Source organism: Dromaius novaehollandiae, chromosome 4, assembly GCF_036370855.1.
Source record: "Dromaius novaehollandiae isolate bDroNov1 chromosome 4, bDroNov1.hap1, whole genome shotgun sequence".
Classification (NCBI taxonomy): Eukaryota; Metazoa; Chordata; class Aves; order Casuariiformes; family Dromaiidae; genus Dromaius; species Dromaius novaehollandiae.
In genome coordinates, this window is record NC_088101.1 from 21,050,543 (window position 1) to 21,076,969 (window position 26,427).

The window sequence follows — 26,427 nt, forward strand, 5'->3', positions numbered from 1 at the left end:
CGTGAGCCACCCAAACAGAACAGCCAAGAGCTGGGTGAAGGGGGCTTTTCAGAGGTGTACAAACATAGGGTCAGGTGCTGCCTTTGAATCCAGGGCTGTGAGCCAGGTCTTCCTCATTTCAGGTAAGGGCAATTACTGCCAAAGCTACTTGGAGAGAGGATTCTTTATCTTAGTTTTGTTTTCAGAAACCCAGTCCTGGGCCACTGGGAAAATCTGGAGTGTGTGTGTGGGGAAATGCATCTTAGCCAAAGCTGGTTTTGACGTGGATGAGTTGACCCCCCCCGGCATGCTGTTGCACTGGAAAACTCCCGACCAAGTGTGGCTGCCACCCGGCGCTGGGGAGCTCTTCAGGAAAAGCGAGCGCAGCCGAGTCCCAGCAAGCCCGTAAGGCGGCAGGGGTCAGGCACGTGGGAAGCGGGCACTCGGTGACACTCGGGCTGCGTTTGAGGACAGGTCTGAGGACTCTAAATGCCGCGACAGAAGCAGGAGGCCTTTCCCCGTTCGTGCCCCGTGGCCTGGCCCCCGCGGTCCCGCGTGGCTGCCGCTTCGCGCCCCCGAGCCGCGGCGGCGGCCCGAGCACCTGCGGGCGGGCGGGCGGAGCGTCTCCTCAGCTCCGGGCGGGGGGAGCCCGTCCGTCTGCGGAACGGTGTTTCCGCGGAGGCGCTATGGATGCGGCTGTGCTGCTGTGCGAGCTCACGTAGGGCTCGCTGGAGGAGAGGGCTCAGCCGCCCCGGGGCAGATGTGCTCGGAGGCGGAGAAGGCTGCGGGCATGGCGAGGAGGCTGCAGGCGCCGAGAGGGGCAGGGGCAGAGGCGGGCGGGCAGCGGCCTCTCTGCATCTGCCAAGACCTTGCGTGCCGAGGGGGGAGGGTCCTTCCCCGGCGCACGTTACGGCGGCTCCGCGGGGCCGGGCGGCGGCGTCCCCGCGAGCGAGCTGGCGGCGCGGCCTCGCCCGCTCGCGGTGCCCCGGCGGCCCGCGGCGGGGGCGGCGCGGGCGGGAGCCGCGCGGGCGGGGCCGCGCCGCCACCCTGGGCGGCGGGCGGGGGCTGGGGAGAGGTCCTGCCGGTTTGTCTGGCCCGGCCCTGGCATCGCGGCGGCGGCGGCGCCGGGGTGAGTCACTGCTTGGAAATGGAGGGGGCGTGCGTGCGAGCAAGGGGATGAATGATGTCAGGGAGGCCCGCGGCTCCCGCGGAGCGCAGGGCAGGCGGCGAGCACGAGCCGCGCCGTAAACACGGCAGCAGCGGTCCCGGCAGCCCGCGGCGAGCGCTGTCCCCGGGGCCCCGCCGCGGAGCCGCCCTCGAGCGGCGGCGCTGCTGCTGCTGCGGCGGCGCTGCGCGCCGGCAACCTCGCCGAGAAGTGTCGCCTGCGCTGACGCCCTTACAGCTGCTCCTTTTTGCCAGGAGGGAGGCTGCGAGAGGAGAGACGTGCAGGGCAAGGCAGCTGTGGCAAACTTTCTAGCTGCTTCTGCGTGCTGCTACCTCAGCGGTGGGAGTGTCCGTCCCTGGCCACAAGGAACGGCAAAGTCCAAATGTTGGAGCCCTGAGGCTCCGAAAAGCCTTACGAGCCGCCTGCCGAGGAGGAGCTGCCCGCAGTGCCAGCGCCTGCGTATGCCGCTGAGCGGGTGAGTTGGGGCCGGCACAGGTGGCAGAAGAGCGCCTGGGGCTTGCCGCGGCCCGCGGGGGGGGAGGCTCTCTGGCGGGGGGGGGACCCCCGGCCGCGGGCTGGGCAGGGACCCCACGCGAGCATCCGGCGCGTGTGGGCTCCTCCATTGCTGGACTGTGTGTGTTTTGCCCACGGAATATTGGTGGTTTTCTTGTTGCAGAGGCCCTTTTAATTAGAGGGAGCACCTGCTGTTTCGGTTTGTCTTGCAAATATGTAGTGCAGGGAACATACTTAGGTTGCTACTGAAATTGCACATTGTTAACGTGGGCAGTTTCTGAGTACTCTCTAAAGCAGTGCCACGTACAGAGCTGAGCAAGGCAGAAGTTCTCAGTGCCGGACTTCAGCTCGGGCAGATAAACGGTTACTATAAGGCTCGTAATGGTGCTGTGAAGGTGTGCTGCTGTAGCTTTATTTGCTGCTGTGCACCCACGTCTGCTCCGCTGAAGCCATTCTTCTAAACTTCTTGAAGAGCACCTAGATTAAACTTCTTGACCTGGTGGCTGGTAATTTTCTCTGAACATTGCATAGTTTGTCTTAAATACATCTTAAAATCCCTGTGAAAAGTAGTTAATGTATAATCTTCTGGCAAGATAATAAAAGGCCTAGAACTGAATGCAAACTAGCTGCTGTTCAGTTGAATTCATTTTTAATCCTTTTATTTGACTGTGAAGACCTTACCGTGGCAAATATCTAACCATCCTCAAACCACTTAAGAGCTATTAATTTATACACAGTTAATTATGCAGGTGAATGCTTCCATAGAGGTACTAAAATATTTTGCACCTGCTCAGCTTATTATGTTAAGAGACTGTGGAGCTTTCAGGAGTACTGGGAATCTTCAATTTAAGTTGCATTTATTAATCAGTTTGCCTGAAAGCAAATTGCCTTTTATTTGTTCATTGGTTTTCATTGTATTTAATCATAGCTTATGTGTATTATTATTTGACAGTGGGTTTTAAGATTATATAGCAGTGGTTCATTTTTCTTAATGAAACCAACAACTTTATTCTTTAGGTTCTGTTAATTGCACCTGAGTGTTCTAGGGCTTGGCTTATTACAGAGGTTAGTGTGGTTGCTCCCACTTTCCCTTTGGGGTAGGAATTTCTTGCTTTCCAGTAAGAATTTATAAGCCAAGTCTGACTTTACTGCAGAATGTGCTTGTGTCTCTGTCCTTCTGAAAAATATTGTTCAAGTGTACTGTGTATGGTAGGTGCAGTCATCAGTGATATTTGGAAAAACTGAAGTGTGGGGGGGGGAACTTGGATGATAATTATAAGGCGGTGACAATGATATGTAGATAAAGGCCCCTCATTAGATTCATTTGTGTACTGTCCTTGAAGTGAACTGATTCAGTGGATAAATCAGAACTTGAAGAGGACAAAGATGACTTTTTCTACTCTTATGCTGTTAATCTGAATCTTGGTGACTTTACTGCTAAATTCTAACTTCTGAAAAATTATGGAAAATTATTTTCATAAACTAGTTCCCTTCTGAATTAAAAATCCACTGTAATAAGTACACATCAGAAGTATATCATGCGTGTAGTATTGTGAAAGACTTCATTTCCTTATGAACGTTTAAAAAAAAAGCCATACCTCCCTGTATTTGGGGAGCTAGATAAAAGATTTCATCTGAACTGTTTTGTCATTCAAAAAGCAAATAATTCATTTTTACAGTTTATTAGCATATGTAATAAAAGTACAAAAACTGGAAAGAGAAGGAAGTTAGATTGCTTTTTAGGGACTAATAGCATGAAAAGAATAATTATTGAAACAGGTGACAGATTTAAAAAAAATTGAGTAGTTTTTCCTGTTGCACATTCTCTGGTCCTTAGGAACAGGTTTTCAGAAAAATGTCTCCTTAAGGTTAACTTTCCTAGTATAGGAGCTGACTCTGCAGGCACAGATATTTAGAACAAAATTGCTTACATCTTCTGATTTGATTTTTCTAGTTTTGATGGGCTATTGAACTATAAGGTGCTGTAATGGTATTTGTGGGGAGTGGACAATACTGATGCTGTGGCACTTTTAGTACGGGTATGGTATTACAGTAGTCCGAACAGATGCTGAGAAGATTAATATAACACTGGCTCTACTGTCTTCGGAGATCTTTGTCTGCTGGGAGAATTATTTGTACCATGGGCACCACTGTCCCTGAGATACTGCAGGACACTAAATCTCAGGCATCCAGGCACCACTGTCCCAGCAGATGCTGAAGACCTTAAGAGCTGCTGATGGGAAGGTTTTACGTAACATAGATGGCTCTGTCTTGTCTGTTCTGCACCGTTGAAATATATTTCTTAACTATACTGGACCCTACTGTTTTAGTGAGGCTCTGGAACATTATTAATCACTGTCTCCTGTACCAGGACACTTGCTTATGTTATTGTTACTTCTCTTCCCCAAATCTGTTGTTGTATGGATATGTCATACAGAAAATACAGTAAATTTCACTAATATAGTTGATTGAAAAAGTCTATTGTTAGTTAATTTGAATTTTAATAGGACTAAATCTTACACTGAGGTTAAATCAGCTTTAGAAAAATTTACCATTTGCCCTCCAACTAACATAATATCTGTAACAGCAGGGGATTGCTGTGTCTTGAGGTGATGCTTGTGGTTACTGAGCGAGTGAAACTTCCCATACTGTGTTAAGTCCTTCCAAAAACATGCAGTCTTGAGTGCAGGTCCCCTTGTTATGTGCAGTCTGGCATAAAATATAGAAGTCTAGGCTGTTGTACAGATGAAGAAATTAAAATAGCTTGTTGGGATTTGGAGGAAAGCCGTCAATATGACTGCTTAGAGGAAAATGTTATAACTACATTTGTGAGAAACTCTTACCAAGACTCTGTAACAGAGCGAAAGCTTTTACTCAATATTTAACTGTTTATTTGTCCAGATAAAATACTTCTTCCCGGTTGTGTAACTCTAGAAAAGGAGCTGCTCCCTCCCTGTCACTTCCAGGCATCTGAAGAAAAAAAAGCCAATCTCTTGCTTTCAGTCATCTTCCTCTCAGTTTATGTATGTTAACTTGCCACAGCCATGTTGAAGTTTCAAGGACATCCCACTAAAATTATTTATAAACTTAGTAAACAAAAGCTAACTTGCTGCTATCAGTGGATCTGTGAGACTTCCAAAGGGTACATTTTATTGCTATGGAAAGCAGTGTGTTCCTGCTGCTGGCTTTTAGAGGGGCTTGGGGTTTTTTTGCTGCTCCCTTGTATAGTCTTCTGTTTCCTTTTTTCCATATGGTCAGATTTTCTTAAGCTAGGTCTTGCTATAATCTTGGGCAAAGCAACAAGCTTTGCACTAAGTTTTGCAACACTTCTATGTGTGTTTTTACTGATGTAAAGTGGACTAGTGTTCTGCACTTTTTCTTCCTTGAGTAAAGGTGCTGAGCCTCCTGGGTGCAGTGCTGAATGTTTTGGAAAGTTGCATCAGCTTAGTCAAGTGATTTAGGCTGAACTGATGCAGAGTATTTGTGGACATTCTTTGATTAAGAATGGTTCTGAATTTATTACTGCTAAATCAAATATAATTCTGAATTGTTAAAAGTGTCCAGAATTGAATTCAGTTCGTCTTAGATACGATTTAAGCATAACATGGCAGAAACTGAATACAGAAGCTTGGAGTACAGATGGTGGCTGAATGTGTACATTCTATTATGGTAATGTTGCTCTGAGTGCAGAAGAGATTGATGTCATGAAACAAATCAAAAGTGAGCAAAACAAATCAGTAAGGTAATAAAATAAATTCCTTTAAGCCATTTATTCTAATCTCCCCACCTGAGAATTTACAAACTGCCTACAGTTGTCTGCAAAATAATTACTGGTTTTCAGAACCTTCCCAAGTGGCTGATAATGTTTTTAGTGAAATACTAAATTTCAGAGCCTGGTTTACCTATTGCTTTGTCATAAACCAATTTCTGTCACTTAAAACTATATAATTTTTACTCTTTTTAGGAGACTTTTTGCCACATGTCATTTGTTGATATCTTAGGCCTGAGTGGATCTTGCTACTCTTAAACCCAAATGTTCCAAGAATTAAGTTTTAAATATAACAATATCCTAGTGTGTTTATCCAATTCTCATATTTATGTGAGTCCTGATGGCAAAGCCTTGCTGTGAACTAGCAAAACTTAGCAGAATTTGCATTTGTAGACTATAACTTCAGGGAGTTTTTTGTACTCTGTCAGATCTCTGGCATTCATGCCTCTAATCCTGGGTCACTTTTTTCTTTTAAAAATGCCTCCAAAACCCAAACCAAAATTATCTTGTTTCCTTGTAAAATAAGCACTTATTTGTAACCCTATCAGGATTCAGAAGTCTGCCCAGCCTCAAAAAGGCAGCCTCTGGCAGAGACAGCTGTCTAGAACCCAGATCTTGCAAGTTCTAGCTTAATGCCCTAGGCAAAAGATCATGGCCTGCCTTCATTGGAATATCATTACAACTGTCTTAGCATATGCTACTTCCCCAGCGTATATTTAATAGAGCACATCTGTAGGAGTCCCTTATTAAGAAGTCACCTACTTTCCAGTTGAAATGTTTGAGGTTTTTAGGATTTTTTTTTCCTTTTCAGAACTCATATTGTGCTGTTTCCCAAGATCTTAAATTGCCACCTGATGAGTGCTGAATGGCCACTCACAATGAGTTTCAGTTATGTGAAATGTGCACAACAGTGACAATGTTTTCTTACGCACACTCCCAACTTCCTGCTTATGTTTGCTCAGTGCTGTACAGTTGATTAGTGGAGCAGTTGTAGAAATTTGACTTGTTTTAAGTAACATAATTTGGTAAAAAGAAACAGCAGTGAAGATCATGCCCCAGAGTTATTAAAATTGTCTTTCATATTGAGGGCATGATATTACCATATATCTGGCTGATGGTTCTAATAACTCCTCTCCAACAGTTGCAGCTCTTTTTGTCCTTCCCCCCACATCAACCCTGTAAATGGGAAATGGCAGTTGCTGTTTGTGGATGCTTTATAAGGGTGCCAAATACCACTGCCTGTGCTCAGTTTGAGACTGAATACAGACTGTATTGAAGCAAACTGTTCTCATCACTGCTGCTGCTTCAAAGGACTTTTTAAAAAAACTGGAATGCTGTGTTACTGTCTTAGTGCTAAATACATGCTTAATGCGTATTGTAGAATTCTGTAGTCTGATCTTCTGCCAGTTATTCCAATATAAGTTTCTGTATTATTTCAATATAAAAGATTAAAACCATTTAAACTTAAATTTTGAAAGCAACATGTTTTAGTTTTAATGTCAAGGGAAACAATTGCTACAGACTTAATTGGACTTGGTTTGTATTGGATTAACTCTTCTGGTAACTTACCTGCTTCAGGAGCATATAGGAACTATCAGCACCTTCACTAGTATGTATTGTAGCTTAAAAAGTTAACTTGCATTATTTTTAGCTTGTGTATATTAGGAGCCTCACAAAATTCCTACCCATTTTTTGTGATATTTTCATGATACTGTACTAATCTGTGAGGATGCTATGTAAGTGTTAAACTAAAGCATTTTTTGTAGTTTGATTCTTGGAAGCATGAGCTTGTCTTCATTTCATTTCACTCTGACTTTGTGCACTTGAGTATATCGCTTGACAAGAGTCTGTTCCTGTCTCACGACACACCACCTAACTCTAGCAGAGGTCGGCTATGAGCCCCAAACTTTGCTCTGCTTACAAGCAACAAGGAGACTATTACTTGGCTACGGTTACTGAAGAAGTGCTGATGCTCAATCTGCTGTGTTTTCACAGAATGGTCTTGTTTCAGTGTGTATGTATACTTTGTACAGAGCAATAGGGAGTGATTTTTTTGAAAGGTAAATTACTTTTTCACATCATGTAGAGCTGTTTTTCTAACGTGCCAGCAGTGTAAGGGTAGTCCTCCAAAGTGAAGTAGGACATTAAATACAGAACTGTTCTGTTTCTTCCCATCCTATGAAAAGAGAATTGACTGAAATCCTATGTTTACTGCTATGAGCAATTGTGTACTAAGATGGGAAGACAGAAATCAAATACTACACATGCTATATAGCTGAATTGCAAGCTCTCTGGACTGAGGTAGGTTTTTTGTGGTAACCATGGTCATCAGCTTATTCTATGCATATCTTAAAATTGACTAAGCTATTTTCATGCACACAAGTAGGCATAAAGTATTGTGATAAATCTTCTGTGTAGGAGGACTGCTCTGTGTAGAGTAGGATGCAGTACATATATGTATCTATAATAAAAGTCCAGGTAACTTGTACTGACTTCTAAAAATTGGAAAGATAGAGGAAATAAACATCAAGGCTGAACAACATGCAACAAGGTACCATGCCTGTCAAATGTAATAACTAAAATAGTTAGACTAAGTAAAGAAGTTTTCAGCTCTTTTTTTTAAACACCTAAATAATCATACTTGATCTCAAAAAAAAAAAAAATTTTTTTTTTGGTTAGTAGATAGGACTTTTTGAAAACATAATTATCCTATAGATCCTAGGCAGTTTATGCTTTGTTTTCTATTTATCAGACAATCTGAACAAGATCTATAGCTGTCTAGCAAAAGTTAGTTTTATTCTGCAACTATAGAACTATGTTCTTTGCTGTACCCCCACCTTTTTCTGAGTGTACATGCACATAAACTTTCTTCCTGTTCTTCCCCACAGCCCTCTTGTAGTGAAAATCAGAACAGTCTTTAGCACTGGAAGCCTTTCTAGAACAAGCTGTGTGGCCTTAAACACGTGTTCAAGATTCGACTGCGATATGCGTAATAGGCAGAAAAGGTTCTTGGTTATGGAAGTTTATATTGCAGTTATAAGGACAGCTGCGAGAGGAGCACTGAAGGAAGTACTCTAATTCTTTTGGTAAATCATGTGAGGCCTATCTTGATTAATCTTCCATAATGTTTGCTATCATGAAATAGTAGTAATATTTTAAAATGTTACTTAACTGTTTAATCCAGTTTTAATGGGTTGTATTACTCAGCAGGTAGTAGACTGATAATACATAGCTTATGATTTAGTCACCAGTTGCTGAGATGGAACATGAAAGATCTACTTAGACGTGTTATAGAGATATTTTGTAGTGTTTTCAATTAGAATCATGTTATAAGCTTTTCTCTCATGATGAAAAGGCCTGTAAATTGCAGGACAGTATTTTTGTTGTTGTTGTCTTTGTAACAACGTGATTCAATGGAGTAAAGCTCACTTAATTTCCAGAGGAAGTATTGGCTATACAGGACAACTTTTTTTTGTCTTTATCATGGCTAATGTTTTAAGATGCTCTCTATTTTCTCTCTCACATGCACTTGCATGCGCATGCACGTACACCCCTCAAGGTGTATGTGGACTGATTCTCATGCTTACAGCTGCATTGGGGGGAATGGAACCAGAAAACATGAGGTAGAATGTGCTAGTATAACTACTTAAAGCAAAAAAAGCTTGCTTGCTGTTTTCAGCTAAATAAATGATGCCCTTTGTGGGTGGTAGCTTGTACGGCAAGTCCTGAACCGGTGCCATGTTCCTATCTTGTCCCAATAAACAGTTTTAAGAGATCAGATGAGCAGGGATAAGTGTAGAATGCTTTGAGCTGTCGCCTTGGGCTGTCAGGGCTGTCAGTAACATCTTGGTAGAGCTCTGAAGCGTTAGGGCTTGTAGTCTAACGTATGTGTTTTCTTCCTAATTTGTCTGTGTTGATAAGTAGAGCTTTTGTTTCTCTCCTTTGTAGTACTGTAACTGTTACTGTGGTGGTATTACTACTTTGATACAGTGCCTGTCATGCAAGGCAGTTGGTATTCACTTACTTAATATTATGCTTGCTTAGTGCTGAAGTAAGTGTTATCCCCTGCACTTCAGTTACACAGCTATGAATTTGAAAAGTTAGTCATTCCTTAAAGTAGATGCATATAAGGTGAAGTTAGCATGATCCAACTTCTAGATCAAGTCCCTATGAGACTTCCCTTCATCCCCTTCGCTGCTTTTCTAGAATAGGTGTGAATGACTAAGGTTGTATGGGCTCCATTGGTATTTGGATTGCTGTCTTACTCATGGCAAGATGATATCCTCCCTAAGGAGAGTAGGGGAGACCAGAGCCACATTCAATGGCATTAGCTGCTAAATGGCTTTATATCAGCATTGCCCAAAACAGCTGACTTAAGTAGTGGGTAGATTCTGCAGGCCCTTGTGCTGGCCTGCATTTAGCTGGGTACCTAAGCAAGTGGTCTGGGTTGCAACAGTGCTGTGTCGGAGAGATCCGGAAATAAGATACTGTAGTGTCTAGCTTTCAGGTTTTTCTGTAGACAGTAATTCTCTTACATATTATTCAGTTTGCCCTAGAAAGCATAAAACCAGTTCCAAGCTTGTACTTGGACTGACCTTGTTGATGCATGGAAATCTCTTCTGGCATAACTGGGATTTTTTAAGGAAAATTCATGCAGGAGCAGCATTCCAGCAGAAATACCAACCTATAAGCAGATGTTTTTCAGCTTAAACATGCATGATAATGCTGCACATAACCATCACTTAATTTTCTGTGTAAAGCACTCCATTTTACAATATAGCCCCTCTGTGTTAATCTAATAATCATGAAAAAACTTCTTTCAGGCCCTGTCAGAGGCCAGATATAAATCCAGAAAGTGTTTGAGTGAAATCATTGCTTTGGCTCTTGATTCATGGAGTCCTGTTGAGGAGGGGAAAATAAATTCTCCCTGAGGAAGGAGACAAAATTATAGGGGTTCTAATATCTGTTCTGTTACTGGAATCGTGGATCTGTAAGTTTTGGCTTGATAGCTTTTGAGTGCATGGCAACCTCCAATGACAGGTGCACAAATCCTTTCATTGCTGTTGCCTCTCCTCTTTACCCTCTCAGAGGAATTCTCTAGTGAATGAACAAACAAAACCCGTAGCCTTTCACTTGGCATTTGCTGTTTATAAATCACTTTCAAGACTGTGTGTGGCTTTTTGCAAGCAACTGAAGATGGTAATTAGGAATCCTCTATAAATGAGCACGGTGCAGTACTTTTTCATCCAATCCAAGAGCAATAAAGAGCGTTTGCAACTCTTTAATCTATTCCTGTGATACTCAACCTTTGAATGATGAATAGCCACTTTGACTTTTTAAATGAGTTTCATAACTTTTTCTGGTAGGAAGGTGTTTCTCAATAGTTAGGTTCAATCATTGATGGTGGCTTTTCTCTAATGAAACTCAGCATTGTTCCTATTGGCAGCTACCCTGTGTTTAATTAAAGAATGAAGTATGTTTTTTCTATTATATGAACTCCTGTAAGGTTACTGTGCTTATACTGAATTTGTTGTGTATCTGGAGGAAGAAACTAGTTTATGGAAAAATCTTTACAATGAGAGCTTATCTAATAGACTCAATTAAAAATGGCATATTCCACTGAAATAAAACCATTACTGTGATTCCAACTTTTTCTATAAAACTAGGAAGCTTTTGGTAACTTGCCATGTTTTATTCTCTAGTGGGCTTTTCAAGGAATAGTCCTTTGCCAAAAAATCATATTGAATTGTTTCCTTTTCTGTTTCTATAGAGGTAGATTTTTGATTTTGAAGTTGTGCCAAGATACAATACAGTGTTTAAGGAAACGTTCCACAGTGGACCGTCTGAAAGCTGGTCTCATGTTTACTGAGAAGCCTTAGAAAGCTTTCTGTAACAGACAACCACAGTGCGAAAATCCTTGGGGACAAGAGCTTCCCTTGATGAGAAGATACCAGTTGGTAGACCAGATAATAATTTTTATTGTGCCTTCATTTTGCTGGAGTTCTACATTTTCTTTAAAATTGACCACACAATAGTTCCAGTTGAACATTCAGTTCCTTCCTTAGACTTTTGTAGCTGATCACACACAGAGGGAGTTGGTTCTGCACCCCCTCCTTTATTTACTGTGTGTCATGGTTACTGAGCGCACATTCACAGCAGCACTTGTCTTAGTGAGTCAGTAGGTGAGACTTTCATATTCTCTTAAACAGTTTTGAGAGTTCTAGCTGCTGCTGTGTAGTTTTCTTGGGAACAGCTTATAGAATCCTTGTTTAACACCTTGTAGCTACTGTCCTTCTCCTTGTCAGCTAACCTACATGAGATTTCATCATATCCTCCTTTCCCTCTCCTGCATCAGTGCAAGGATTGATATCTGGCTGTGCATGGCATAGGATGTTTAAAAAGCTTTTCTGAATCATCTCTTATAAAATGCTTTTTTAAAATTTGAGCTCTAGGACCTAAGATGAAAATATGTGACTGAACTAAATGTTTTTGGAAGTGCCTTTTTTCCAAGTCTCCTTTCTGAAACATAATGTTTGATCAGTTTAATTTTTTTTCTAGATATTCTTCCTTTGGCCAGAATTGGGAGTCTTTCTCATGGACAGTAAGATGAAGGCAGAATTGGACTTGAGTTCTAGCTTGTTTTGGTTTTAACTGTGGAAATATCGTTTTGACTCTAAATTTAAAGTGATTAGTGTTACTGGTCAAATTTTTCAAAGAAATGGAAAATAATATTCAGCTGGAGCACACTCTGTACAACTGACACAGTCACTTATTGGCCAGCTTGTACGTATACCTTGTGTCCATTTCTGATCAGTTTGAGTATTCATTTACCTTCCTGTACTTAAAAAGGTAACGGGTTCAATGATAACTAGGAATTTCCCATGGTTTTAATGTATCTTATACAACAGGTGGAAGTTTCTGCCTGAGGTGTATTACAGAATGGTTCTGTAATGCTCTGATTCTACATAGAATGTGACCTTACCACTTTCACTCCACATTTAGCTATTGGTAGGATAAGATAAGTGTGACCTCAGAGATTCATTTATTAAGCTAGCACTTTACTTAAATTTTGCTACAGTCAAGATATTCATTGGTACCTTTTTAGTGTAACTGGCATGCATTTACTGTGTATATGGACAAGATGTAGATGTTACAAAGGAGTTGTCAAATGCTACAATGAGAAAAATCTAATGGATTTTTCCAGGAGCGATGCAGAAGACCTGTATTTGTTTGTTCAGCTATTTGCTTGCAGGGATAACTTTAATCTTGCAGTGGTAGTAAATGGGAATTCAGAATGGGCATCGCTAACTTGGTTCTTTAGATCATTTCTAAAAGCTTTTTAAAAGCAATACATTTCTCAAACTATTGGGGGGGGGGGGAAGTGAAAGGATGAAGATAAAGTTTTGTCATGAATGATAAAAGCCTCTATGCCAAGCCTCCATAGGAGGATTTCAGTACTGCAGCGAGGTTTAATGCAGGGTTGTTAGATGTTAAAGGACAGAAAATGTTTCCTAAAGGCTGTAGTTTAGTAGGGAATAATGGAAAGAGGTGTTGTACTATTTTGGAGATGGCTCAATAGATACTGAGGTAAGGAGTAGCTCTGTGAGGGACAGTAAATCACAGCAGTGGCATTTTTGGCTTCCCCTCAACAACCTATTCGCTGACTTCCAGGGTGGTGTCTCAAATGGAGATAGCAGAATGTCTGGAAAAAGTTATTACAGAAGGAATTTGGAGAAAATTAGTAACTATTTCCTGCTGCTGCCTCACTATTACCAACCACTTGAAACTTAATTTAACAATGATATCTGGTGTTACAGGGATACAGTGTGACAGGTAGAAGAGTAGATTATCCTAAGGAAATGTAGTTCTCTTCATGAATCTCTAGGAGAAACAAAATTGAAGAAAGTGTTGAAGTGTGTGGAACTGAAATGTTTGGTATTTAAAACTAAAGTGTTGTCTTCCTTAATGTAAAAAAGGAAATATTTTTTTCTTGTTGGCATAATGTGGAAAGTATTTTCTTCTATTAATAGAAAATCCTGAGCTAATGGAACACTTAAGTTTTAAAGAAGACATGGAGCTATGTTGGAAGTTTAGATTGTTTGGTATTTTTGTTAGGAGGGAATTTTAACTGTGTAATGCTTAAATTCGGGTAGCTTTTCAGAAAAAAACCCCAACACCTGCATATAGGAAACTTCTACTTCTGATGCCATTTTGCTTATCACAACTGTGAAGCTGGATTCTATGCTGTTTTAATCCCCCACATATAAACATCTGTGCGTATTGATGATAGTATTTACTGAATTTGCTTGGTTGTCTAACTTCTCAATGTTAGACTTGTTTCTACTTTCTTTTACTTCTGAAAGAATGTGGCATGAAAAGCATGCTGTTAGCAAGTATATTAGATGGCTAGCGCAGAAAATATTAGAGAAAGGAAAACTTTTGTATATAATCACCTGGTACTTCAGCTTGATTATGGGTGTGTCCATTCTTAGTGGTGTTCTAGCACTGTTTTCTTTCCACCCAGACCGTCACAGGCTTGCCCTGTGTTGATACCTGGTGATCCAAATGGTAAGTCTTACTATGCAGCCTCTTTACATACCTGTTTCAGGACAATCTGCATGTACAATGTCACTGGTGAGGATGTGCAGCATCTGTATCGTCTCTCTTAACTAATACTCATGAAGCTTTCCAGGCAGCTGGATCAGAATTGGTCAAAGTGAAAAATATCTAGGATTTTTGTATGGAGAGAGAATATATTGTGTTCAGTGACTCTGCTTTCTGATTTGTCTAACAGGGTGTAGCATGGTAAATATTAGTGCTGGTGCAGAGGGTAAAACCTTAGCCAGCATACATATGCAGGATACTCTAGGGAAGGAGGAAAAACGGCGGGGGGAAGGGGGAAGCTGCCCTTTCTGAAAGGGGATGTTTCCACTGCCTGAGGCCCCAAATACAGCAAGTGCTCCTTTGTAGAGGTCTGATTTGAAGGGTGGAGAATGCCAATAGAACTGAGGGCTACAGGAAACTAGCATAAATTATAGTTTGATGTTTATCAGCCCTGTTCTAAGGACACACTTGATATTTCTGCTGTCATTGGATGAAGAATATGGTCAATGAATGTGTTGAGTCTTTGCAAGGCATATGACATTATAATGTCTGTATTAGATGTTTGTTAAATATGAAAGTTGAGTTATGAAATCTGTGTACACTTCAGTGGTAAAATCTTTTGTCTGGATTGTACAGCTTGTCTCTGTGCATGTATTCCTTATTTATTACCTGCTAACACTGTAAACATACTTTGCAAATGAAAAAAATACTGTCCTATCACTTTAAACTTTTGGAAAGTTCTTTTTATTGCTTCAGGAAATATTTAAGAACACTCCCATAAATGTGCACTCTTATTTTGGAGTTGGTACTATGCTGGGAGCAGCGTCAGGGAAAAGCTTGGGGCATTGTGTTTTAAATTACTTAAATGTTTTCAGGGTGTATCACTGATAAATTGACTTCCTTTTTTGAACCACCTGATGGCTGATATGCTGTAGCAGAGTCACTTCAGAGCATGCATTAGTCAGTGTGGTTCCTCACCGCCCTGCACTGAAAGTGGTGACTATGACTAATCTCTGTCTGACTTTCCATGAAGAAGCATAACCTTTACCCTCGGTAACTAGGTGGAGGGGGTTAGAAAACATTCTAAAACATTCCCCCCCATCCCCTGTCCCAGCTAATCCTCAACTTTTGTGCGAGTGAGAGGGTGTGTGGCATCAGACACGTGCTGCTAGGCTATTAACAAAGCTGACAACTGCTCTGTCTTCTGAGAGCAATCTTTCTTTGGCAAGTGATTGACAGCGTCCGTGAGGCTGTAGCAAAATGAAAGTAACCTGCGTTGAAAGATGCTGAGAAAGCAAACTGCATAAAAGCTTAAGACTCCAGAGAGGTTTCTTCTGGCACTTCTTGTCTGAATTATTTTGCCTGATAAAACTGAGGTAGAACAGTGACTTTCACTGTTGTGCTTGCAGAGTGTTTATAAAAGTCATAATGGGGAATAAGGTGTAAGCCCAGTATTTTTTTGCAATGTTACAAAATATATGGTGATGAAGCATCTTTTTTGTCTTTGTTCAAAAGCAGCTGACGTTCAGCTTAGCACGCTTTTCTGTCCAGATTTAAAATACTGATTTTTTTTTCCTCATTTTTGAGAGGATAGATTAAGTGGGAAGAAGAGTTTTTAGTAGTCTCACTTTCTAGAGCAGAGAGGCTGTGATGGAGTCGTTAACCTGTTGGCAAAAGGGTGAATGTTTCTCAATAGCACTTTGTCAGGGTACATTGGCATTGAGGATTTCAAGAGAAGAAACAACAAAAGTTCTCTGAGTTCTTAAATTAAGATGGTGACTTCTTGCCAAATGAAAGCTGAGACCAGTGAATAAAATGAAGCCAGAGAATAAGATAATACTGGATACTTATGTTAGTGTCTTGAGCAGAGTGTATAATCTATTAAGCACTATAAAACTCTAGGAAGGCAAAGATTTATCTTTATTTTACAGATTAAAAAACCCAAAAGATCAGAGAGATTCCATAGACAAGAGCATATTTGTAACTTAAACTGAAATCCCTCATGCTCTTATATAGGAAGCTTGCAGGGAGTTGTAGCATGAGCTATGTTTAGCAAGATCAGCTAGGACTGTGACTGAAAAAATAGAAACTCATTTCAAAAAATTATTCAGCAGCTATTCAGGGTTTACAATACATCTTCAAAAGCAATGTACAAAAATTTTCAGGTTTCATTTTTTTCTGTATTGTCAGGCTGGGTAACAAATGTGCAGAAGTGTTAGTGCTCTGATTTAAAATTGATTTTGTGTGTAGGAGTGGGGCAAAAGTTGATAGAGTAACTGAAGAGACAGGTTTGTGACTGGGATCTAAAGCAAAAGCCATCAGATTGCTGAAAGATCAAGTTAACCTTTGCCAGATTCTAAGTGGAAAGTCAAGTAACTGTGGTTGTGCAGTTGAGGACTTTTCCCAGCAGGTGTGGACAGAGCCACAAGTCCGTCTGTCCTGTGTCAATTCTTAAATACTTCAGAAAGACATCAGCCAGAAAAGCATGTGCAGTCAAGAGCTGGTTGAACAGGAACTGTAGGTTAGTGTTCGCAGGAATTCTGTGTATTCTTCCCTCCAGGTTAGATGTTATGATGTGGGTGGATAGACAGCTTGGAGTGAAAAGCTGGTTGGACTTGGAGGGTGGTGGTTAATGGGTTGTACTCTACCTGGAGGTCAGTAACAAGGGGAGTACTGCAGGGGTCTGTCTTGGCACTTGTCCTATTTAATTTCCTTAGCAATGACCTAGAGGAGGCAACAGTGCATTCTCATCAGGTTTGTAGGTGACCCCAAAATAGAGAGATCAGTCAGTGCACTCAAGGGCTGGGCTGCCTTTCTAAGACCTAGACAGGCCAGAGGAACAGGCCACCAGGAACCTTAGGAAGTTCAACAGGGACAAAACACTTGCCACGAGGACAGTCAAGCAGTGAAAGAGTCTGCTTGGAGAGGATATGCACATTTGATGTTAAAGATGCAGCTGGGTAAAGCCCTGAGCAACCTAGTGTGATCTCATACCTGATCCTGCTCCGAGCTGTAAGCATGCTTGCTTAGGATTATGTGAGCAAGGAGTGTGTTGGCAGGCTATTAGAGAATTGAGATAAACCTATAACTTTTAGACTGTCAAACTGCAGTTCATTTCGCATGTATTTATATGATGTGAGCGTAAATATTGTATATCTGAAAGATGCATACAGCTCTGAACGTATATTTACTGTAGGGAAATAGGTTTACTTAGCATACCTATTAAGCTCAGCCCTACTTCTCTATGGTTAAATGTTTCATGTAAGGCATACGTATACCATGGAAGTAGTGATACTGTAAAAACAAACTGAACCCAGGAATGCTTGTGGATTGGTGGGGTTTTGGGTTGTTTTGCTTTAACTGAGGAAACCCTAAAAAGCCAGTTCTTACTCATTGCTGTCAAGGTAGCAGAGGGTACCCAGCTTCTTTCCTAGCTCTAGTTCCATAGGTAGCCTAAAAACTTTGTCGATTGAAGAGAATAGATTAATATGCATGTACTGTATCAAACTAGCTAATGGTTATTTCCTGCTAATTATGCGACAGGTAGAAGTATGCTACTACAACTTTCTCTCACATTATCTCCCGTTGCAGAAGCTCTTCCTGCAGTACTTTATTTCCGTACCCTTTTATTGCAACTACCAAATATGAAAATGTATTACAGCTGTATCGAATGATTATGAGCTAGCCTTAGTAAAAGTGAATGTAGCTTAAAAATACTGCATAAGGACTTTTTCACTCTTATATATGAGTGACTATTTCTAATGTCAAAGTAGATAAGTCTTATTGTTTTAAATACTTTTGTCTTGTTCCAATAGTGCAGTTCATATTTGGAACAGCAGATTAAGAACTATTAATTTGGAAAGCCTGTACAAATTTTGACTACTCAATACTTCATAAAACCTAGAATTTAAAGTATTTTGAGAAAGGTTGTAAAAGTTCCAAATACTGGATTAGAGACACCAACTGTGAATGAGCTTTGTGTGAAAATCCCCTTTATGTGAAAATAAATGACTGACAAGCTGAATGTTTGTTATTCCTAAATTTTAGCACAGAGCCAAATGTGAAAGTGCTTTCTTAAACTGTCTCAAAGCTGTACCCCCCAGCCAACTCCTTTCTTTTAAATGATAGTCAAATGGAGATGTAGAAAACAGAAGTTACTTGCCTGAAGCAATTAGAAGCTTAGAACAAACTGTTAGCACCTCTGCTCTATTTGCCTCTCACTCTCAGATATTCCTTCTTGAAATATGTTGTTCATGACTGCAATTACTACCTCTAATATTGCTGGCTGAGAAGCTCTGCTCCTTGAGAAGGAGCTTTAGAAAACATTGAAGCAGTTCCAAAAAGAGAACTTGTCCCTAAAACCCCGGTGTATCCCTTAAAGGAATTGTATTTTATAACTTTGTAACTTAGCCAGTTTTGTGCATGACACTGTCGAGTGCCCCAGTGGATGCTCCATAGCTTACAGTAATTGGGTTTGATTTTTTTAAAGGTCCTGGGTGCTTGTAAGAGAGCTGGGCCTAGGTACTGAAGACACCTGAGGCCTGCTATTAGGCAGTAGGTGGGCATCTATTTCTTTGTGGGGCATTCCGGACTCCACAAAGGAAGAAGTAGGTTCTTTCATCTAAATTAGTATAAGGACAACATGGAAGCTAAAAAGGAACACAGGCCTTGTAGGGAGCTGTATAGGTCTGTTTATTTTCTTTAACCACAAGTGCACTCTGCCCTTAGGTTTTTCAGCTCAGTGTCCATATGCCTTATGTGCTATTTTGGAGTTGCTTTTCAGCCTGTATTGGGGCAGGGTGGTGGTGGTGGTGTCAGGCTGTTCTCTCTACCTCTTTGATTTCTCTGGCTGGTCAGCTGGCAGCAAGGGGCAGAGCTTTTTGTTTTGTTCTCCTAAATAGGTTTTCTGCTTGCTTTCAGAATATGGGGGCAATAGATTGAAAAGATGCTACAAAGGAAAAACCTTTGAGTTCTTGTGCATCACTGCTCAGATGGGTATAGGTCTTAAATCATCACTGTAAACAAAGTCTTGACCACAGTATGCACTCAACTTGAAATAACCTTGCTGATTTATCAGAAACAGTAGATCAATAGGCTTCACAATTTTCTGAAAGTGCCAGGAAGGAGCACAACTTTCTTCTGCAAGTTTTAGGCACATAAAAATCTGAATGCCACTCTTGCCTCTAGGTTGTTAGGTTGTTGTGCATCTGTAGTTGAGGTGCTCTTTGATCTCAAAGGCTTAATTGGATATGATTAAATATTTTGAAAATCTTCCTTTGGCCTCATGCTACTAGTGGTGTTGGGTATATGGGGAGGAGTCTCTCTAAATCTCTTCTGACCCCTGGCTGTAGAGGTAAAGCTAAAATCATCTCAGCTAGTGCTGAAGAATTAACCTGGAAGGTGGTGGTGGTGGGGGGAACCCTACTGTTTTTGAAGCTTTTGTATGTTTCAAATTTTACATACAATTATACTATGGCAAAGCTTTTTAATTTCTAGGATTGTATTTTTGCCTGTAAGTGGTAAGAAATGTCATCTGCCCCTAGGTATATCCCTTGGCCACTTGTGGAAGATATCTTAACTCCTGTGCTACATTTCTGGTCTAACAAGGTTCAACCACTAATTTGTTAAAAGTGTAGAATGCTATTTTTGAACATGTCTCTCTCCCTTATAACAACAAAAGTTAAACTTGTATCTGATAGGACCTCCTTGAAAATTTGGTGTGCAGGGAACTTAAAGAATTTCAATCTTTATTTCCAAAGAATAGCACCTGGAAGAAATCTATTGGAATTTATGAAGTTTAGAAAGTAGATTAGAAAATGCTTCAGCCTAAAATACTGCTTTGTACATTAGACATTTTCAAGGAAAATCTTCAATCTTTTAGTAGAATTTCAGTTAGGCAGTTTGCTGTGTTATATCAGCTTACTCAACATTAAATAATTCAATGTATTTTTGCAAGGTTAAAAGTAGAATGATTCTTAATGTCACTAAGTGAAGCTGAGGTAGCTAAATCCAGCACTTCTGTTTTACTGTTACTTAAAACAGCAAAAAGTGTATCTATCTTACCATAAATATTTTGATTAATAGAAGTGAAAGAACTACTTGCCTAGTTAGCCAGTCAAAACACCTGCTGTTTTTTGGTTCAAATTATTTGCTACTGTGTCTTTGCTTGGCTCTTAACTTGAGCGAATCCTAAATTAATATGGCATTCTAATGGAGAGTCGGTGTCTTTGATTACTGTTAGTGCAGGATACAGAGCAGTTCTCATCGTTTGTCTCCCAAAGGGTAACTTTGGGGGCTGTGATTTTTTTTTTTTTAATTTTTATCTTCCCCCCCCCCCCCCCCCCCCATGGTTGTTGACTTGAGTTTAAAGAAGATAGTGGAGCATTTTGATTGGTCACTTTTATTGGGAGATTGGGGAGGAAAGCAAGCAGGGGAATGGCTGGAGGAAGTTTATAGCTACAGTTGCTTACTGGCAGTCATCTTTTCTCTTTCAGTATTTATGGCATTCAGAATCTAAACTTTCTTTTTTGAGGAAAGTTCTCCTTGCCAGAACTTTAAGACTTTCTGTTTTCTGATACTTTCTGAATGAAATCTTGTTAATCCAGAGATTAAACAGTGCTCTTGCAGCTCAAAGAGGTAAAGACATCAAGAGGTAAAAACAAAGGACATCCATACAGAAATCTTCACTCTTAACTGCATGTTGAGACAGTCCAGCTCTTACTTGGACATAACATGACTAAATGGCCAGTTAAGAGGCAAACAGCAGTAATAAACTTCCTTGGGAGGGAGAGACTGTGGTCTTGCTTAGGATATAATAAATTCCATGCCAGTAGTGTGCTGGGGCAAGCATGCCTTGTGCATGCAGAAAGAAGCTTTGACTTGTGGATGCAGAGATGGTGTTTTAGGGTCAGCATGGAATTATATTAGATGTTTTGAATTTAGTTGGTCTTCAGTAGATGAGAGGTCTCTGAAAACACTGAGATTTCAAATAAGGAATTGCCTTATGCTCACCTCAAGTTGTACCAAGAAGTTCCAGCAAAGGCAGATTGTCTTCAGCATTTGTCCAAGGCTGTTCTGACAAGATCTCTTTCCTTAGTAAGAAATCTTGCTGTAGAATGGAGAAAAATACAAAATCTGAGAGATGTTAGAGGGGCCTACACTTTTTCACTCTGAGATCTGTAGAGCTGTTTATCAGGACAGAGGGGGGAAAACCTCATGTGAGCAGAAAACTGCTAGGAAAGCTCAGTGGAATCAAGGCAGCTAACTTCTCTGAAGCAGCAGGCCACAGATTCTTCAAGCCAATGCTTTTTTCTTCTTAAAGCATAGCATGGGTACTTTCCCTCCCCCCAGTAATCCCTACTAAAATACCAAGGTCAGAGCACTGCTTTTCCCTTATTAAGGACAGCATGTGCCCTATCTCCTGGAGTGAACAGTTTGCCTATTTCTGTGCACATGGGCAGTGCCTGGGGAATGATGGGGGCCCATAAAAGCAAGCAGTAATCTGTCTGCACTGTGCAAACAAGTGCTCTGGGTGGGGAGTCTTCCAGAAGGTGGTAATGTTAGGTGTGTAAATAACTTGTGTGTGGCTGTGTTCATCTGTATCGCAGCAGAGCTGAGAAGACAGAGTGAAGAACTTATTTTGGCTCTCACTTCTGAAATCTTTAAAACGCTGCTTCTTCAGGGTCAGTGTATCCAGTTATTGAATGGAAGTTAGCCAAGAAATGCTGAACATGCAAAATGCAGATAAAAGGCAGAGTTCTCAATGCTTCTTCATGTGGCAGTGTTGCTACCTGCTATTTATTGGCTGTGTCTGCATGTGGGAGGTGCTGATCAGATTTTGCACCTTGCTTTGGCCTTGCGGAGTGTTTGGGAACTCCAGGGTTGGAGACCAGGCCAAAGGTGGCTAGTGCTATACTCTTCGCTGGCTGAAGAAGCATAATAATGACTCTGTGACTTGTTTGTTTGTTTTGTCATTGGGTATACCTGTTAATAACCAAGTCCCAGGCAGATGCATATTAATTCTGTAATTTTCATACTAAAACTGTATCCTAGGAGGAGAGGGGAGAAGTAACTGCTTACATGTATTTATAACTTAATGGCAACTAAAATCTTATCCTTATTGGGAGCAGGCTTCTGGGGGTGAAGGGCACAGCTACAGAAAGGAATACAGCAGTCGGTTTGCTTTGCCATTAAGAATACCAATTGCTTAAAAAATATGACTAGAAAACAAAAACCTTCCACTGTGGAGTGTTTGGTGTGAGCAAGCACAAAAAGGGGAGCAAGGCTGAACTGTGTAGCTTGAAAAGGGGAGAAAAGGAAAAACAAACAATAAATGTGGTATAAGTTGAAACACTTTTCTGTGTCTTCCACTTTAGCCTGTTATTTAAATGTCAGTTGACTTTAGAATTTTAAGTGTTTTCAAAATGTGAAGGCCAGCAGAGAATAGGGATGGCTATACGCACTTGAGACCCAGGGAGTAATACTATTGCCTGTGTTCAGCTACTCCTTATATTTACATTTTCATTTATTTGTATGTGCTAGTCTTTGCACTGAAGAAAATTGTTTGTTTAAATATTGCTTTGTGTTTACATAAGCACTGCTTCCAGAAACTATACTTAAGCTGACACAAATCAAAACTGTCACTGTTACGGCAATGGAAAATTTTGAAATTGCTCTTGCTATCTTCCATTTGGGTTAGATGAACTGACAGTGGCGTGTGGGGTGGTGTTTTTAATTCTTTGTGCTGTTGGAATCCTGAAATAAATGTAATTCACTGGCAATGGCTTATTTAATGTTTTAGCTTAGTCTCTGCAGAAAGTGAGGGTAATGCAGTCATGTTGTGTGCGTCTTGTCTGTCAGTCCAGTTTCAACCAAAACTAGCTTGCCCAGTTTGAGGGAGACATTTTTGAAGACATTAAGCTGTTACTGTATTATTGAAAACAGGTAAATGGAAGGAGGGCTCTAATACTGCAACATTAAAGTCAGTCCCTGCTAAACCTCAAAGAAAGCACAGTAGAGCTCAACACAAAGCCATAAGAAACAGCTGAGCTTAGTTTCCTACAGAACTACTTTTTTTTCTGCCTCTGTCTCAACAGAAGCTTCTTGAATGTCCTCTATCATTTATATTGGAGGTCTTGTTGTGTCACAAATGTCTTGTGCTGTTTCGTTATCGCCAAGCCTGAGGCCTGTGTGTACGTCTCAGCACTTGCTGCTTGGACTTGCTCTTTTTCCTGACAGAGCAAGAAGTACGTGGAGGTGGGCTTCTAGGCTCTCTAACCATGCTTACAGGATGGGCACAGATAATCCGGTTTGGATGCCATGTTATGCCGCTTATTACTGACACTGGAACTTAAGCTACTTAAGGGGCCACGAAACAGATGTTCTAATGGCCTTTTCAGGCAAGCAAAGTGCTTTCCTTAATACTAAGAATTTTGTTTTCTGTTGCTGGTCTTTGGGTGTTACTGACTGGAAATAGAACACTGCTTCTAAGCTGTTTAGTTAAAGAGTAGGCATGGAGGAGGTGGACATAAAAGAGCTTGCTATATAATCCGGTTAATTGGAACTAGACTTGTTTGCTTTTGAGATCAGGTCTCATTAAAACTGAGGAAAGCAAACAATGCTCAAGGACGAACTCATGAAATAGGCATTGAATGTTTTCCCTCGGTCCTCCCCCACTTGCTTAACTTGGTTTTATTTTTTCACTGCAGTTGTTAGAACTATGAATCTGATTCATGAGAGCATGTGATAATTTGATCAAAAAAAAGTACAAGGTTAAAATAGGAAGAAGTTGTAGCATGCTTCCACAGGTCAGTCCCCTCCAGGGATCCAGCTCTTAAGAGTGAGATCTTGGCTACGTGTGAAAAGTGTTTGGTTCTTCCTTACAAATGTTTGTGGCTGGTTCCAAGCCTGTGAATCTTTCTGCTTTCAATTTGGGTTCTAAAACAGAAGATGGCAAGCCTTCTACAGAAATTTAAATATTGACAACCTGAGCAAAACATGTCTCTGACCTCTTCTTGGAAACAACTGAACTGGAGTGAAGAAAGATTCCCCTGTCCCATCCTGTTCCCCCTGCACACCCCCCCCCCCCCAAGTGATAAGAAAAATGTCAGCACAGTCTTACACTGTTACGTGCATGTGAAAGCAGTGCTGATCAGTGTAAAGAATCTACAATTATGTTAGAGTATTTCTTTTAGGTATTGATAAATTGTTCATTGCAGAAGACTTTGCTACTTTAATTACAAAGTGTTGAGAATCTTAACTTCAGCTATATCTCCATTTGTGTGTAGATGTGAAATTAAAGCAGAAGCACTTTTTTCTATATTGTCTCTATAGCATTGTCATATGCTTATCTCTACTAGATTGAGGAGCAGAAGAATGTGTGCTAGGAGAAGGACCTGTGAAAGCTGGAACATTGTTCTGCTTCTGTATTGAGTAAGGCTGTTGCTTTTGAAGCTACTCCAAAAGAATGTGTTAACTGTAGGAAGCATCACAGAGGAGCCATTGCCCAGCTGCTGGGTGAAGTATCCCCTTCTCTTATGGAAGCAGAATTTAGTCTGGTAATAAGAGGGAGAAAAAGTATCAAAAATTATTACTTGTCATCTTGTGGTGTTTGTGTGGGTGTTTTCTGTTCTCATACACTTATTGATAGAGATTTTGAAAAAGCTAACTGGTGACAGTGAATTCCAGAGATACTACTGAGCAGTTAATTTAGAAGTTTCTTGAATATTTTAGGACTACTCGTATGAATGTTATTTGGGATTAGAACATTTAGCCCTTTCTCTCTCACTTCTCTTCAAGCAGTAAGAAAAGCAGCTGGGATGTCAGTGGGATTTACATGCTGACTGTATTAAATGTCTCTTCCTCCTTTTTTAAAAGCTCAGCTTCTTTTTAAACAGGATTAAGAACTATGAGCATGAAGTGACTTAAAGATGGATAACTGCTAGCATTTTGTAATTTGTCAAGGGGTTTCCTTTCCTGATATGCATAAGGTAACATTGGCAGGTTGGCTCAATGAATGTGTAGCCTTCCTGAATGGGAGAGTGGAACTGTGGCCTTATACATTACAAGCAAATAGTGCTTGAGAGGGTGTAGCTTTGGGATACAGCAACATAGGCTTCAGGTTTAAAGACAGGACTTCATCTGGGGAGTTTAAATGCTTTTGAGGCTGTTTTGGTTTTAGATTGTCCTTGATGGCAAGAGATCTGTTGTTATGCTTGCTTTTTCCTAAGCAGGTTGTCTATTTTAAGCGGAGTTCTGTGATGTAATGGTTAGGGAGACCAGCAACTCTAGTTTCTGTCATAATGACTTAACTGTACATAAGGTGGTGTGTGTTGCGGCAGCCTGTACTGGCATGCAGGAGCCTGTGGTGATAGTAGACTTCTCTCCGTAGAGAAGTGATAAATGAGAGAATTATAATTAGCTGGTAGAAGGTGAACACTTTGCATATGATTATACAGTGCTTGCTGTAAGAGCTGAACAGAGTAATAAAATTAAACATCACAACTATGGTAAGTAAGCAGTATCACAGGACTATAAAGGCTAGAAAAAATGGCAGTTATTTAAACTCCAGCTGTTCATATTCTATAGATGTGAGTTGCATTCCTTTTCCTTGGGAGAAAATGTTATAAAAGGCATGCAGTTATCCACTGAAAACGTCAATAGGCAGATTTTACTGAATTTCACAAATGCAGCCTGAAGTAAATCCTGCGAGATAATGAAGCTTGCTACTTGTTCCTGGTTTTTAGAATCTGTACAGACCCATTCTTAAGGAACTTAAGGGGTAAATACAGACCCATTTGTATTGTGTTACCTATGGGTTACCATAACTGAGGATTCAGGCCAGAGGTATAGCTCTTAGTTCTCTGAGAACTCAAACCTTATTTAGTGTATACTAAAGAAGTTATGCATTCTTATCCTTTTTAATTGAAATTTCACTTTTAGGTCTAAGAAGAATTAGTGAAGCCAGTCATTGAGTGAATTTTTTTGGTGGATGTAACTTTGCTTTATGCCTTAAAATCAAATCCTGTAGTAATCTTCTGTTTTGTCCCATCCCCTGGACTAACAAGACTGCCTGATCTGTATGGACTCACTGTGCTAACCTCTGCAGCAATCCTATGGTTAAGGAGGTGAGAACTTGTGAAGAATGTCTGTGAGTGATAAAATTCAGTATTGCTGCAAACATGAATTAGTCTCAATTCTGACAACTAATAAAGCAAGCACTGTTATGCTCATTAAAGTCCGTATATCTTGTCCTTAGAAAAAACAAACAAAAGAGCCTACATTGATAGTAGCCCCTAAACTGATCAGACTTACCAAGAGTTACTTGATAGAAATTGGTTTTGAACTACTTCACAGTAACCACTTGACTTTAGCATGCCTTTTGTAAGCAGAATTGGTT

The 26,427-nt window shown here is 40.7% G+C and overlaps 1 protein-coding gene across 7 annotated transcripts in view; it reads left to right on the top strand.

Annotated features, from left to right (window-relative positions):
* The window catches only part of SGMS2 (sphingomyelin synthase 2), a 64,224-nt gene that overhangs the window by 19,777 nt on the left and 18,020 nt on the right, over nucleotides 1–26,427 (top strand). The window contains exons 1-2 of one of the 7 annotated variants that reach the window (XM_064510567.1): nucleotides 624–697; nucleotides 1,399–1,619. The exons of 2 other annotated variants lie outside the window; for them this stretch is intronic. The gene's annotated coding sequence lies outside the window, so the exon portion shown is untranslated. 4 more of the 7 variants (XM_026107965.2, XM_026107967.2, XM_064510570.1 and 1 more) reach the window with 4 other exon arrangements.